Source organism: Atta colombica, unplaced genomic scaffold (assembly GCF_001594045.1).
Source record: "Atta colombica isolate Treedump-2 unplaced genomic scaffold, Acol1.0 scaffold82, whole genome shotgun sequence".
Lineage (NCBI taxonomy): Eukaryota > Metazoa > Arthropoda > Insecta > Hymenoptera > Formicidae > Atta > Atta colombica.
In genome coordinates this window covers 718,346-721,361 of record NW_017259575.1, presented here as the reverse complement: position 1 = coordinate 721,361, position 3,016 = coordinate 718,346, and the positions used below count along the sequence as shown (strand labels likewise).

Here is a 3,016-nt window from a genome sequence, read left to right as displayed (position 1 = left end):
TATATATATATATAAAATAAATATTTAATTTTGTCTAATTTATTTCTAAAGTTAATACATGTTATAGAGTTTAGCGAGTTTGTAATATTTTTTCATATGACCTAAATTCTATTTAATCACGCTTTTCAACTACTACAAACGCATTAAATCGACATAGCATCAGAGACTAAAGTGCAGTTGCAATTCGCGCATAGATTTCTGTATTACCGATTGCGATTTTGCGAAAACAAGATCCAACTCAATGCAGATGGCGGTACAAAACGGAGCGTTGTAAGAAATTTTTTCTTGTGTTTTATAATATTTAACACATTATACGATAGGGGTTCGATATCATGGAGGCTACGTCTTTATCAGCTTAAAATATAAGCGAATTTACAATGTAATTTCATTGTCGAAAAAAAAAAAATAGAATAAAAAAGTACGTTTGTCTCCGTGCTCCACTAAATGCGCCTTTGCAAACGTGACTGAGAACCGAGATACGCTCAGTAAACATTTTATGCATTCTTTTCAATCGCCGCAAATCAATAGTCGATGTATGATTTAATTATTTCGCGACGGCATAAAGTCAGAATTCGACGTGGTACATTATCATTCGCAGAGAGACATGTCTGCCATGCATACAAAAACAAAAGGAGAAACATGCGTAAAATTAATTCACATGGCATTTGTGCGCACTTGTACGCAACTATTATTCCTTCTGTCGGATTAAAAGAAATAAAAAATACCAGATTCAATATCGTTGCTTTGCAAACTAAAAGAATAAATTTTTATAAGAAATTACGCACACACGCGCAACCAATACGCATTACATGTTCCCACACATACGTTATTAATGAGCCTTAAAGCGATTAAATACGCCGTGCAAAGAGCCGTTACAAAAAGCAAAAAAAAAGACTGGCAAATAGTATAGAAGAATCGGCCGATGATAATAATCAGTCGACGATAAATCATCTCGTACGACGATAAACGAATAATAAACAATAATAATACAATCGTAACGTCTCAGTCGAAGCGACTAAATGTCGACGTCAACGGATATCTCTAAGGCGTGGTTCCTCCATCGAAATTTCGTCAGCGCGTTTGACGGGACGTCTTTTCCGACCGGCACATTTCGCTCGAGAGCGAAGGAGATATCTCTCTCTCCCTCTCCTCCCCCCCCTCCTCTTTTCCTTTCTTTCCCGCAATCGGCGTCCGAGTTCCATATTGGAGAGTATCAGCTGGCTCGAATTCCCGGATTCCCTTGACATCCGCGAGGCATCCGGATTGCTTGCCGATGCTGTCTGCGTCTCCCCCACTCATCGCTCCACCGTACCGATCCCGAGCGCAGTTGCACGACAACGTCAATTTCAGTTTTTCCCTCGGGATTCGGGATTTACCGGCGTTGCTGGAATCCCCTCCGCCGTCGCCCTTCCCCTTCTACGGCCTGCTATGTAAAACGCGGATCTACCGGTTTCTAGCAACAGCAATCTTGCAACAATTGCCGTCATCTCTCGCCCACCATCGATCCGATGTCATCGCAAAGAGGATCAATAAATCTCGCGACGACATCGCCTCGCGACGCATCCCGGCGCTTCTAGTCGCGCGAAAGACTTTCGGAAGATTCTTTTTCTCTCTCTCTCTCTTCTTTCACAGCGCTCCGTTTCGCGGTCCATCGAAATCCAAGACCGAGACGTGACGTAGGTACGTTCATGCGTGTGCGTGCGTGCGGCTGCTGCGCGCTCGCGCATGTACACGAGAACGTGTGTGCGTGGGCGCATGTAATCATGTGTGTGTGTATAGATGCGCACGCTCGCGCGCGGGTGTGCGCGCTAAGCGAAGGCCATGTCCGACAGACTACGGCTACTACTCTGTGACGGATGACTTTTGAAAGGTAAACAGGCGAAGGAAGACAAACTGATACTCACGATTTTCCGTCGGCACAGTGGTCCAACCGCTTTCCCACGATTTTCCCTCGTTGTGTGCGTGTGACCCGGCGATTATTTGATTTTGCACAGTAACATTATTGTGCGTCCAGTAAAAAAAAAAAAAAGAAAGAAAAGAGGAAGATGGGAAGGGGGACGAGACGAAGAGAGAGAAAGATAGAGGGAGAAAAAGAATGTAACGAACGACAGGGAAAATGCAGGGGAGGGAAGAGAGATGAAGATAGAGAAAAACGGAGGGAAAGAGGAAGAGGGTGAAGAAAAAGATACACACCGAAGAGTGGTTGCTTGATCAAAAGCACAATTTTCGTGACGTCATCGGCGGTCGAGCATGCGCGAACGTATTTCGGTGATTTTCCACGCACAGTGAAACACGTGCGACGAGTCGGTCGACGCCACTGCTGCTACCGCACACAGCACTACATATCGCTAAGAAACGCGCGGCATTATCGCGTCGCGGCGGCGGCACGGGCTTCCACAAATACCGAGCGCGATTCGCGAGAACCACCGCGGCTGCCGACATCTATCCATCCACTCCCACTTGTTAAATGACGTACACTGACGTCACCGATAGTTTACCTTGAAGCTGCGTGACATTGAGCCGCAGGCCGGCCAATCGCGATCTCCGCGCTGCGAAAATCCTACGGTCGCGCAGGTCGGGTTTTCATTGCGTGCGATAGCGCGATCAAACGCGCACAATGCGCACCAATGCGCACAAGTATGATAGCGATCGTCCACGAAGTCGAGCCGCGATCTTGCCCGATTCTTTGAAATTTATTAAAAACAACCTCCCATCCATCTCTACTAAACTTTAATTAAACTTTAATTAAATTAATCGACGATCGATTGATTCGACAATTCGGTAGAATTGCTTCCAAATTGCTTCCGAAATTTTTTAATTTGTAATCTAATCTTCTTTTCGACCAAATGCTATGGCTTTTTGAAAAACCTAATGTATCTATAAATGATTCTGGGCTTCTGTGAGAAGTTTGATAACGGTAGAAAATCATTTCATATACTGCTAAAAAAAATATAATTAGTCTTTTAGTTAACTGAATATCTGCGCGGAAGGAATGATTTTTCTAAAAATTTAACTA

The 3,016-nt window shown here is 44.2% G+C and overlaps 1 protein-coding gene across 1 annotated transcript in view; it reads right to left on the bottom strand.

Moving 5' to 3' along the window:
- LOC108692775 (myocyte-specific enhancer factor 2) overlaps positions 1 to 2,445 on the bottom strand; it is a 69,397-nt gene extending 66,952 nt beyond the window's left edge. Inside the window, exon 1 of the mRNA XM_018201202.1 lies at positions 1,905 to 2,445. The gene's annotated coding sequence lies outside the window, so the exon portion shown is untranslated. The remainder of the gene's footprint in view (positions 1 to 1,904) is intronic.
- Positions 2,446 to 3,016: the final 571 nt, after the last annotated feature.